The sequence below is a fragment of the Populus alba genome, chromosome 14, assembly GCF_005239225.2.
Source record: "Populus alba chromosome 14, ASM523922v2, whole genome shotgun sequence".
Taxonomy (NCBI): Eukaryota; Viridiplantae; Streptophyta; class Magnoliopsida; order Malpighiales; family Salicaceae; genus Populus; species Populus alba.
This window is the reverse complement of record NC_133297.1, coordinates 18,347,352-18,360,637: the sequence shown is the minus strand read 5'-3', so window position 1 is coordinate 18,360,637 and position 13,286 is coordinate 18,347,352.

The window sequence follows — 13,286 nt, the reverse complement described above, 5'->3', positions numbered from 1 at the left end:
TCAGGATTATAAGGTAGCAACGGCTGGTTTTTGTTGCTTCTCATGCACTAGACAACACACCTAAAGAGCTGAAGACAAAAGACAATCAAATTAGATCAAATTTTAATTTATATTGATATTTATTAGTAATTTTATCTAAAATCCCCGGCAACGGCGCCAAAAACTTGTTGGTTAATTTTGCAAGTGCACAAATCGTAACAAGTAATAAAGTGATGAGTAGAGTATCGTCCCACGAGGATTTGTAAAAAATTACTACTAATTACCAAAGTCTTTTAAATTATGATCTATTTGAGGAATCGAATGAGATAGTTTATGAAACAAAAATTAATGATTAAAAAGTAACAACTAATTGATTAAAGATTAATGAATTCAATTGTTACTGGTTCTAGGATTTCTGACTTACCGTAACTATGCCTATGTGAACTTTCTCAATTAAATTAATTACTCCTAATGTTGATAATCAGGTTTTTCTAATGTAAATATTAATCTCTCTTGAGCATCAATAAATTATTTCGACAAACAAATTTCATATACTCTACGAAAGTTCTGAACTTGTCGAAATTTATTAAGTACTGTAAAACCTGTAACGATTACAAAAGTTCCTAGGATATCTCTATCCTATAGATTTCTTAAGGTATTTCAAACAATAGCTAAAACAATTATTACTTCTCAGTTTCAAATTGAATTCTAAATCATGCAAATGTTGGCCAAACACACGCAAGCATTACACATAGAATGAAATACTCAACATCTTAATGTAATAATTCAATCGAAGAAATTGTTCACATATTCATAGTAAGGTTACATAAAAAATCCCAGAATAAAAGTCTACTCCATAGTTAAATTAAAGAGAAACAAACTTGATACGATGAACATAACTCAAAAGCAGAGAATTTCCGTCGAAAAGATAGGTGTCCTCCCGGTTTTCAATAGTTTTGCCTCTTCCCCTCTTTTGTTCCCCCCTTGGTGCCGCCTCCTCTCTTTTTCTTTTCTATGTTTTAGGGTTTCTGTCCGTGTTCAATCCCCCTTTTTTCTTCTTTTATATTGTGGCTTTTCTACCCCTGCAGTAATGAGGAAAGTTTCCTTTTCTGCATTAAATTCCTTCCTACTCAGACATTGCGGGCCCGATTTGAGGTAGAAAACGTGCGAATTCAAAGATCTCTATTTCTGGAGAAATTGTAGAGAATAAAATTTTCTTTCCAACAAAACTGATCTTGAAATTTTTGGACGTCGGAGTGTTGAGATAAGGGCCATAAAACGAAACAGTCTTTGCAGTGCAGGAGTTTCGGGCTGGTTCAATCCTTGTTTTTCAACTCGCTTTTTGGGCTTCGAAACAACAAAACTGAGTTATATGCCTTTCATATGTTTTGTAGACCTTCATCTCAGCTATTTGAAAATGGTTATGAACATCCAGAACTAAATTGTATAGCTTCTTTGCAGCACATAATGAATCACTGTTCAGTTTCACTGCCCGGCTCTGCCTGTTCAGTAACCTAAGATCTGAAAACACATTAATTTCCCACGAGGTCAATAGTTCAAAAAGAGATTCAAAATTCTAATTGTCTTGTGCAACATATCCAAAATATTTAAAAATCAAGCATGAATAGCAGAAAATATACATGCTAAAAATTCCCTTATCACCTCCTATTCAACTTACCTTGTCCTTTCAGATGTTTCAAGGACTCATGATCCGAATGGATTACGAACTCTTTTGGCCACAAGTAATGCTGCCATGTCTCAAGTGCTCTTACCAATGCATAGAGTTCTTTGTCGTAAGTGGGATAGTTCAAGGTCGCTCCACTTAACTTCTCACTGAAATACGCAATAGGTCTCCGATCCTGCATCAAAACAACACCTATTCCTATTCCAGACGCATCACATTCTATTTCAAATGCTTTCGTAAAGTCAGGTAAAGCCAAAATAGGTGCAGAACATAATTTTTCTTTCAAAAAAACAAAAGCCAACTCTTGTTCCTCCCCCCATCTAAACCCAACTGACTTTTTAACAACTTCATTAAAGGGCGCAGCTATTGTGCTGAAATCTTTCACAAAACGCCTGTAAAAACTAGCTAACCCATGAAAACTCCTTACCTCACTTACTGATTTGGGTGTAGGCCAATCCCAGATGGCCTTAACTTTCTCCTCATCCATCTCGATATCCTGTGTAGTTACTACATAGCCAAGAAACACAATTTTCTCCATGCAAAAGGCACACTTTTTAAGATTAGCATACAATTTCTCACTACGCAACACACTAAGTACATTACGCAAATGATCAAGATGCTCAGTTAAGTTCTTGCTATATATCAAAATGTCATCAAAATACACAACCACAAACTTACCTATGAATGCACGCAACACATGATTCATTAAACACATAAACGTACTAGGTGCATTTGTAAGTCCAAACAACATTACTAACCATTCATACAAACCATGCTTAGTCTTAAATGTTGTTTTCCACTCATCACCTTCTTTCATCCTAATTTGATGGTACCCACTTTTGAAGTCAATTTTAGAGAAAATACAGGATCCATGTAACTCATCTAACATGTCATCAAGCCTAGGAATGGGATGTCTATACTTTACCGTTATGTTATTGATGGCTCGGCAATCAACACACATCCTCCATGTTCCATCCTTCTTTGGCACAAGTAGCACAGGTACAGCACACGGGCTCATACTCTCACGAATGTAGCCCTTTTCCATCAGCTCATCAACTTGCCTTTGAAGCTCCTTCGTCTCCTCGGGATTGCTTATATAAGCTGGTCGGTTAGGAATTGAAGCTCCGGGTCGAAATCAATCTGATGTTCTATCCCCCTCAATGGTGGTAATCCGCTAGGAGTATCGTCGTGGAACACATCATCAAACTCTTGCAACAAAGAAATAGCAACACTAGGCACAATATGATCAAGACCATTAGTATTAAAGTAAGCCTCTTTGTACACAAGTAAAATCATTGGCTTGTTTGTGAAAAATACAGATCTAACCTCACCCTCTCTAGCATAAAAATTGGGTTCTTTCTTTAGTTTTTCCACACAATCATCATCACATTTACTGACTTTCTTCACTCCTCTTGTCTTACCTCCACTCTCGGCCAGATTTGGGTGTTTTTGAGCTGTGGTCGAATGGTTTGATTTTTTTGGAGTGTTGGCCGAATATTTGCTTGTGTTTGGATGGGTGGCCGAATGGTTGTGGTGGTTTGGGTTCTAGCCGAATCTGATGGTCTTCTCTCCCCTTGTTCCTCACCTTGATTTTCTCTCCACATCGCCTCATGCTCACTTTTTAGCTTTATTTGATCATCATACACCTGTTTGGGTGTAAGAGGTATAAGAGTGATGGTTTTACCATCTTTTACAATGGTATACCTATTTTTAACCCCATCATGAATTGCCTTCCTATCATATTGCCATGGTCTCCCCAACAAGATGTGACTTGCTTGCATTGGTACCACGTCGTACAGAACTTCATCAACATATTTCCCAATCTAAAATGGAACCACAACCTGTTTAGTCACTTTCACTTCACCACTATCATTCAGCCATTGCAATCTATATGGTTTAGCATGCTTAGCAGTACACAAATTTAGTTTACTAACAAGGATGGCACTACAAACATTAACACAGCTTCCACTATCTATAATTAAACCACACACCTTGCTTTGTACATAACAACGTGTATGGAAGATGTTCTCCCTTTGTTCATTAGTATCATCTTCCTTGACCTGAACCTGAAGTGTTCGCCTTATAACCAAGGACTCCTCAACCGGTAATGCTAACTCATCCCCATCACTATCCTCCAATGGTGGCATGCCTTCACAATCAGAACTGTCACTTTCAGATTCCACATCACCATTATCTCTAATCATCATGATTCTCTTGTTTAGACACTTTGAAGCATAATGTCCATGTCCTTGACACCTGAAACATTTAACATCACGAGTACGTTTAGGTTGAGTTTCATATTTACCTTTGGCATCAGTAGGGACATCAACTTTAGCCTTTGGTGGTTCAGTTCTAGAAGAACCAAAGGATCTTGGCCGTATAGTACCCTCTCTCTTTAGATTCAGCTTCCAAGATGATGACGAACCCGAATTAAACACTGGCCGAGCATGCCCCTTCCTAAGTTGTCTCTCCACCTTCGTCGCCATGTGAACCATGTCCTCTAGCTCCATATAGTGTTGTAGCTCAACCACATTAGCAATGTCCCAATTCAACCCATTAAGAAATCTAGCCATAGTGGCTTCTTTATCCTTAACAACATTAGCCCGAATCATTGCTATCTCCATCTCTTTGTGATATTCATCTATTGTCTTATAACCTTGATTCAGACCTTGGAGCTTCAGATATAAGTCTCTGTAATAGTGGTTTGGCACAAATCGTCTCCTCATTAAAACTTTCATCTCCCCCCAAGTCTGAACGGGTCGCTCGCCATTCCTCCTCCTACTGATCACAATCTGATCCCACCAAATCAATGCATACTCCATAAACTCAATTATCACCAATTTCACCTTTTTTTGTTCAGAATAGCTATGGCAATCAAAAATCCAATCCACCTTTTTCTCCCACTCCAAATAAGCCTCAGGATCGTTTTTACCTTGAAAGCTAGGAATTTTCAGTTTAATGGTGTCCAAGTCCCCATCCATATCTTCATAAGTGCTCATGCCACGAAAATTCACATTCCTCCTAGCCCTGTTCGGTCCAGACCTGATTCCTTGCTCAGCTGATGCAAAATCATAGTCATCTTCACCTCCATCTGCGTTTTCATCAACAAACTCTTCAAAATCAGATCTGACATTCCGTGCGGCCATATGAACCGTATTTCCCCGGCGATCAGCCCTACTATTTTGTTTCTTTATCGAATTCACCTCATCTTTCAGATCCTTGTACGTCCTAGTCAACAGCTCAAGTTGCTGGCCTATAGCTCGCAATTGGAAAGCTACGTCAGCGTTTTGTGTCGCTGATTCGTTGTTTTCAGAAATTCTTTGAATCTACAAAATTTGGTTAGTAGCACAAAATATATCTTCACACCTCTCGTGTATCACACAAAAAAAAAATCAAGGGTTTTCACTCTAATAAGCTCACTACGCCTTTTACCTCACAATTTGCTTTCTTTTGGTTCTTTAGGAACTGAAATCAACAAATCAAAGTCAATAGCCTTAACAGCGTACTCTGAATATAATTTTCAGACTCAAGAATCAATAAATATACTGAAAACAAATCAAAACAAAACTAGGATTACGATTTTGCGAGTAGCAATGCAAATTCGTACGAATTGTGGACGAAATGAAGACACGAAATAAAACAAAAGCGAATGTTAAGGAAAACAATTACTTGACTTCTAGATAATCCAAATACAGCAGAAACAAAAATATTTGGACAAAACTAAACAGAAAAGATCATGTTTTGAAACTTGAGGCAAATCTAACCTATTACGCAATTTTACGTAACAGAATTGAAACCCAAACCAAACGATCTCTAAATGACCTCAAATTCAATATTTAGTATTACAATACTATGAAAACACCAAAAATAAATTTATAGGTCGTTCTATAATGTCTAGGTTCCCAAACCCCTTGTATGATCAGTTTGCGGCAGAATTGAACCTCCAATTAAAACCTCTAGAAGCCGTTATCAAAATAAGCCCAAATTTAATATATGGTGTGAGATCATCCCCAATACACAGAATATGAAGTTTCAATATATTCTAAGCTGGTTTGCTTATGGTTCACTAATAGTAGTGTTTCTGCGGCAGAATTGAACCTCGAATTAAAACCTCAAACAAACAATATTAGAATGAGCCCAAATTTGATATATGATGCGATCCCACCCCCAACAGACTGAATATGAAGTTTAAATTGATTCCGAGGTGGTTTGCTTATGGTTCACCAAGATTTGTGTTTCTGCAGCAAAATTGAATGATCCTTCAAATTTCAACTAATCACTCTTTTCTCTCTCTCTTTCTTTCTTTTTTTTCTTTTTTCTTTTTTAATAAACTGATATGATTAGAAACAGTAACCAAATGAAATATAAACTCTTTTTTTTTTTTTGCTTAGATGACGTAGACTCTAAGAACAAGAAGATGGATGCAAACACTGAAAAACTTAAGGGAACACCAAAGAAAAAAAAACGAAAATAACAGAATGATATGACCTTGTTTCGGAGCCTAGCTCTGATACCAACTGATGCGAACCTCGTGATCACATGGTCACACAACCCACAATCAAGATTGAGATCTGATCCCGGAAAGCCGAAAGAGGTCTGATAGGAGTGTGACACAATGGAAACCTGCCCCAAGGCACAAACACTATTGGAATGAGTAGAATGATGCCACGAAGCCAGTTAATCTTCGATAAGTCAGATTCAGTTCGTTCAAGAACTGAAGAATGCAAGAATCACTCTCACACATTAAAACTAAAAAATTCAGAATAATAATCATCAAAAGCTACCGAAATTGTGGCTTACATGAGTTTAAATAGTTCTTGAAAAATTAACCCTAATGGACCTCTTATGTGGACTTATATGAGGTCCACTCAAAACTGGCCCAAAACCCTAAACTGAAAAGCCCATAACTTAATCCAAACAAGCTTGGATCCTAGCTTAAAACAAAGTATTAATTAAGCCAAAACAAGCCTTAGGTTGTAGCTAACAAAATAAAATAAAGCCCCTAATATTAAATCTATGTCCTTCCATGAGAAGAAGAGAATGAACTAAAATAATACAGAACTGATTGAAGGCTTATTTATAGCCTTCCATGTAGCCCCTTAATCTTAGAAACAAAAGGAAAAGGTAGCCACCATGTTGTTTCCAAGTTGTAGTAGGATTCTTTTGTTTCCTTTGTTGTCCTCATCTCACGGCCCAAATAAGGTTGTATTGGACCCCTCTTGCACATGGATAAGATGTACTAGGATCTCCTCTTGATACTCCAATGGACCTTCCAATTTTGACTTGGTGGAAACCTTCAAAACCAATGCATTCAATGCGTCTTTCAATGTCTTTGTCTTGGACCGAGTCATTGGTCCATTTGGAACATGTAATGGGTCCTTGTTGGTGTTTTTGGGCTGGTCCGCATCACCCTGTAGATTTTATTGTCTTGGATACACAACTTGTTGAAGCATGTAATTCAATTCCTGTTATTTTAGGACGTCCATTTCTTGCAACTTCTAATGCATTGATTAATTGTAGGAATGGACTGTTGAAGCTATCATTTGGAAACATGACATTGGAGATGAATATTTTCAACATTTGCAAGCAACCTGGAGATGATAATGATTTACAGGAAGTGGAATTTATTGAAAAATTAGTTCATGATCAATTTCAAACCACTTCTAGTGAAACTGAGATTGATGAACCTGACGAGTTGCAAATGGTTTATTTTCAGGAAGAAGCAAAGGCATGTAATTGGAGACCACAAATTGAAGAATTACCACCACAATCAATTGAGTCCATAGCTTCAAGTGTTCAACCACCAAAACCTGATTTGAAGTCGTTACCAGTCAATCTCAAATACTCATTTTTGGGAGAAAATGAAACTTTTCCGGTAATAATATCTTCCAAACTTAATGCACATCAAGAAGGTAAGTTATTACAGACTCTGAAAATGCACAAAAATGCATTAGGATGGACCATAGCTGACATAAAAGGAATTAGGCCTTTGATTTGCACACACAAGATTTATTTGGAGGAAAATACTAAACCATCTAGAGAAATGCAACGAAGACTTAATCCTAATATGAAAGAAGTAGTGAAAATGAAGTCATTAAGCTTTTAGATAATGGAATCATTTATCCTATTTCTGACAGCAAATGGGTAAGTCTTACCCAAGTTGTACCTAACAAGTCTGGAGTCACTGTGATAACAAATGAGAAAAATGAGTTAATTCCAACTCGGACTATTACTGGTTGGCGCATGTGCATTGACTATAGGAAACTTAATTCAATGACTAGAAAAGATCATTTTCCTTTACCTTTCATGGATCAAATCCTAGAAAGAGTTGCAAGTCATGAATTTTATTGTTTCCTAGATAGTTATTCAAGTTACAATCAAATTGAAATTGCATTGGAAGATCAAGAGAAGACTACTTTCACATGTCCATTTGGTACTTTTGCATATCGAAGAATGCCTTTTGGGTTATGTAATGCACCAACCACGTTTCAAAGATGCATGCTTAGCATATTCAGTGACATGGTTGAACGTTTTCTTGAGATTTTTATGGATGATTTTTCTATTTTTGGTGATTCATTTGATGATTGTTTAACTAACTTGGAAAAGGTTTTGAACATGTGTGAAGAGAAGAATCTTGTACTGAATTGGGAAAAATGTCACTTTATGGTAACAAAAGGCATTGTACTTGGTCACATTATTTCATCGAAAGGAATTGAGGTTGACAAATCTAAAATCGAGTTAATTGCCAACTTACCAATACCAAAATCTATTAAAGATGTTAGATCATTCTTAGGACATGCTGGTTTTTACAGAAGGTTCATCAAAGATTTTAGTGTAATATCTAAACCATTGTGTAACCTTCTAACAAAGGAAAATGTTTTTGAATGGACTGAACAATGTGAAAAAGCCTTTGTTAAACTTAAAAGCTTGCCTACTTCTGCTCCTGTCATTCAACCTCCTGATTGGTCACTACCTTTTGAAATAATGTGTGACGCTAGTGATTATGCCGTGGGTGCTGTCTTGGGACAAAGAAAAGATAAGAAACCTTATGTGATTTACTATGCAAGTAAAACTTTAAATAGTGTTCAAATGAATTACACTACCACTGAAAAAGAATTACTTGCAGTAGTATTTGCATGTGACAAGTTCAGATCTTATCTTGTTGGCTCACCTGTTGTTGTTTTTAGTGATCATGCAGCATTGAAATATCTTCTCTCTAAGAAAGATTCTAAGACTAGATTGGTGCGGTGGATTTTGTTACTTCAAGAATTTGATATCACAATCAAAGACAAGAAAGGCACCAAAAAAGTTGTCGCAGATCATTTGTCAAGATTGACAACCGATTCGAGATCTGACATCACATGAATCGATGACTACTTTCCTGATGAATCTTTATTTTCTGTCTCTACAATGCCTTGGTTTGCTAATATTGTTAAATTTCTTGTTTCAGGACAATTGCCAGCTCATTGGAGTACCCAAGACAGAAGAAAGTTCTTGAACGAAGTGAAGAACTTTTATTGGGATGACCCTTATTTATTCAAATATTGTCCTGATCAAATACTTCGAAGATGCATTCCTGACAATGAGGTAAGTAGTGTCATTAAATTTTGTCATTCTGAGACATGTGGGGGTCATTTCTCATCAAGAAAGACAACTGCAAAAATCTTACAAAGTGGATTTTACTGGCCCACCATGTTCAAAGACTCACATGCATTCTGCAAGACTTGTGAAAATTGTCAAAAGTTGGGATCTATTTCAAAACATCACATGATGCCTTTAAATCCTATTCTTGTCATTGAGATCTTTGACTGTTGGGGTATAGATTTTATGGGTCCATTTCCTCCATCATTTGGTTTCTTGTATATATTGGTCGCAGTAAATTATGTTTCAAAATGGATAGAGGCAATTCCAAGTCGAACCAATGATCACAAAACAGTGATAAAGTTTTTGAAAGAAAACATTTTAAGTCGATTTGGAATCTCTCAAGCCATGATAAGTGATGGTGGAACACATTTCTGCAACAAGCCATTTGAATCTTTAATGAAGAAATATGGAATCACACACAAAGTTGCCACCCCTTATCACCCTCAGATGAGTGGACAGGTAGAACTTGCTAATAGGGAGATCAAACAGATCTTGGAGAAAATGGTGAACCCTAATCGGAAAGACTGGTCTTTCAGACTTAATGATGCACTTTGGGCTTATCGAACTGCGTATAAAACATCATTAGGTATGCCACCTTATAGACTAGTATATGGAAAACCTTGTCACTTGCCTGTGGAAATTGAACATAAAGCTTGTTGGGCTATTAAAGCTTTCAATTCAAACATTGATGATGCTAGTCAGCTGCTGATTAGTACTTAAAAGTGCATGTTTATCAAGGTTTTATATCATCATTTTGCACTTGAAGTATCAATAACTCCTTAACTAAAGCATGTTTTATAATAACAACTTTGATATTATAAGATACCTTAATTTATGGTAAATGCTCATCTTAAATGCAGGCCGATCACATAAATAAAAGGATTGATTGATGAGTTTAAGTATTGAAAGTTAAAGGACAAAGAGATGGCCAAACTAGAAAAGAGATGTCGGTGCAGTCCAAACCGGAACATTGCTCGGTAATTGGATCATATCTGGAGCTCTAGATCTCGGATTTAGGTCCATTTTATATGGATGGAAAGGTAAGACAAAGGCCTACAACTTTCATGAGGAGCCCAAGATCTAAGAAGGCCGTTTTGAAGTCCAAATTGAAGGAACAACGAAGAAGTCCGAAGCTGTCCTGCAGCCCAGACACTATTTAGTGTTCAGCCCATATCTTGAGTTCTAGAAGTCCAAATGACCTCATTTTTTTTTTGTTGGAAAGCTGAGACAATTTCCTAGAACATTCCTGAGGATTCTGGGCAAATTATGATGTTAGCAATGACGTTTTGTTCAGACAAGAAGATAAGGATTGTCACCAAAGTCAAGATGTGGCCACCCACTCATCAATTAGTCAACAAATCAATAGTTCCAAATTTTGGCCTATAAAAGGAGGCACTTACCATGTATTAAGGCATCTTGGTTTCCAGATCAAGATCATGCTCTTGCTTTCTCTCTTTGTATTGCTTATGTTTTGCTTTCATTAATATCAAGTTTATGCACTTAATTTCCTTTCCTTTACTTAGTTAACTTCTTTCTCATTTATGTTCTTACCTTGTTCATCTATGTTTCTTTCTTTCATTATGTTTAGCTAAGTTAATTATGTCAAGGTGAAAAGGGTACACTAATGGTGTAAGAATAAGTATAATATAAACTTAACATGGACCTTAACGTTGGATACTAACATGTTTTATATTTGTTATCTTGTTCACTTTTAATACTTTGCTTGTTAAATGGTTTATCTAGATTTATGTTGTATAACACTTGGTACAACAAATACTTGGTACTTTCATAGCCCATACTGTATGGTATATAACCGACACCTGAGCTATGAAAGGGACTTGATTTGTTGTTAACATAAGTTATAATCATGAATGCCTGCCAACATTTACAAGTATTAGCTTTATTCGAATAAGATAACTAATGTAATCATGTTAACAATTTATAATCTGATGGGAACTTCCTTTTATGTGTGATTTCCAATTGAGTAATAAGAGTTTATATTATACTTGTTTGAAGTACCGTTAGTGGATCCTCTAACCTGGACATTTGTTTTTATCATTGGTTAATCCTTACATTAATCTTCCAACTCAAAGTTCTCATTAATTTCTTCATCTTGTTCTATTACTACTACTACTACTATTGTTATTATTATTATTGTTATTGTTGTTATTTACATTCTGTAATATATCCCTTTGATCTTTTCATAAACTCAGTATATAGGCTGGAAACCTGTGACCCGGTCTTTTGGATCATTCTCAGGTGTAATAACGCTACGTACTGAGTATTGTAATTATTATTGTTATTATTATTGTTGTTGTTGTTGTTGTTTTGTTATTTATAATTTATACAATTAACCTCTCTGTGGTTCGACCCCGGTCTTGCCGGGTTATTTATTACTTCGACACTCCTGCACTTGGGAAAAGACATCAAGCTTTTGGTCGTGTCAAGTTTTTGGCGCCGTTGCCAGGGAGGTAAATTCTTGTATAAATTATAATATTTATTTCATTTTCTCTTTTCACTTTTCATTTTATTTAACTTTTGTTTCTTTTGTTTCTTTTTCTTCTCTTCTCCTTTCTTCCTTTTATTCTCTTCTTACACGTGCATGAGAGTTTGGTCACGTACATTGGTGCGGTGGATTTTGTTACTTCAAGAATTTGATATCACAATCAAAGACAAGAAAGGCACCGAAAATGTTGTTGCAGATCATTTGTCAAGATTAACAACAGATTCTAAATCTGACATCACACCAATCGATGACTACTTTCCCGATGAATCTTTATTTTCCGTTTCTACGATGCCTTGGTTTGCTAATATTGTTAATTTTCTTGTTTCAGGACAATTGCCAACTCATTGGAGTACCCAAGACAGAAGAAAGTTCTTGAACGAAGTGAAGAACTTTTATTGGGATGACCCTTATTTATTCAAATATTGTCCTAATCAAATATTTCGAAGATGCATTCCTGACAATGAGGTAAGTAGTGTCATTAAATTTTGTCATTCTGAGGCATGTGGGGGTCATTTCTCATCAAGAAAGACAACTGCAAAAATCTTACAAAGTGGATTTTATTGGCCCACCATGTTCAAAGACTCACATGCATTCTGCAAGACTTGTGAAAATTGTCAAAAGTTGGGATCTATTTCAAAACGTCACATGATGCCTTTAAATCCTATTCTTGTCATTGAGATCTTTGACTGTTGGGGTATAGATTTCATGGGTCCATTTCCTCCATCATTTGGTTTCGTGTACATATTAGTCACAGTAGATTATGTTTCAAAATGGATAGAGACAATTCCAAGTCAAAACAATGATCACAAAACAGTGATAAAGTTTTTGAAAGACAATATTTTGAGTCGATTTGGAATTCCTCGAGCCATAATAAGTGATGGTGGAACACATTTCTGCAACAAGCCATTTACTTCTTTAATGAAGAAATATGGAATCACACACAAAGTTGCCACCCCTTATCACCCTCAGACAAGTGGACAAGTAGAGCTTGCTAATAGGGAGATCAAACTGATCTTGGAGAAAACGGTGAACCCTAATCGGAAAGACTGGTCTTTAAGACTTAATGATGCACTTTGGGCTTATCGAACTGCATATAAAACATCATTAGGTATGTCACCTTATAGACTAGTCTATGGAAAACCTTGTCACTTGCCTGTGGAAATTGAACATAAAGCTTATTGGGCTATTAAAGCTTTCAATTCAAACATTGATGATGCTAGTCAACTACGAAAATTGCAAATAAATGAGCTTGAGGAAATTAGAAATGATGCATATGACAATTCAAGATTTCATAAAGCAAGACTCAAAGAGTTTCATGACAAGAAAATACTGAGAAAAACATTCAATGTTGGTAAAAAAAGTCTTGCTTTATAATTCTCGACTCCATTTATTTCCTGGAAAACTAAGATCAAGATGGAGCGGTCCTTTTATTGTGAAACATGTGTATCCATATGGGGCCTGTGATATTGAGAA